Source organism: Theropithecus gelada, chromosome 8 (genome assembly GCF_003255815.1).
Source record: "Theropithecus gelada isolate Dixy chromosome 8, Tgel_1.0, whole genome shotgun sequence".
Classification (NCBI taxonomy): domain Eukaryota; kingdom Metazoa; phylum Chordata; class Mammalia; order Primates; family Cercopithecidae; genus Theropithecus; species Theropithecus gelada.
This window is the reverse complement of record NC_037676.1, coordinates 55,478,588-55,479,223: the sequence shown is the minus strand read 5'-3', so window position 1 is coordinate 55,479,223 and position 636 is coordinate 55,478,588.

Below are 636 nucleotides of genomic sequence, written 5' to 3'. Positions count from 1 at the left end.
GGAGAAGTGAGGAGAACATGATGGCTGCAGGGATAAATGTAAAACAGAGGCATTTTCACCTCCTTAGAGCACCACTGAGGCCCGGGTAAGGAAAGTGTTTTGCCCTTCTCAGATACTATCAGCAAGTCAGGTAATACCCGTAAGGTGCAGTTTGTCTGCAGCCTGTCATCCCAGTTACAGCAGATGGAATGGAAGAGAACACAAGGAAATATTCTATTTATGTGTCTTTTAAGTCATTATTTTATGAACTGGTCTTATTATAACTGGATCATTTTGCTACTTTCTTTGTATGGGTCATTCTAATCAGAGTAGTTCCTGACTGCGAACTATGCAGATAAGTTCTAGACACAATATGAAAATCCAGGTGCATACTTGCACAAAATAGGCACGCCCCTCCTTTTTACTAAACCTAAATGGCTCAGTCTCAGGTCTCCGGGAAGGCTGCATGGCCGGGGGCTAGCTTGTGTGCCGCTCGGGCAGTTAGTGGGCCGGGCGAGCCTTCGGGGCTGGAGGGGACGCGGGGCTGAGAGGCTAGGGAGTTCGGGGCTGACTCCGGGCGGGAGGGGCGGGGCAAGGACCGGCCGGCCTGGGGCGGGCGCACCAGCCGAGCTCTCTGCCCGCGGGTCCCCAGCGCCC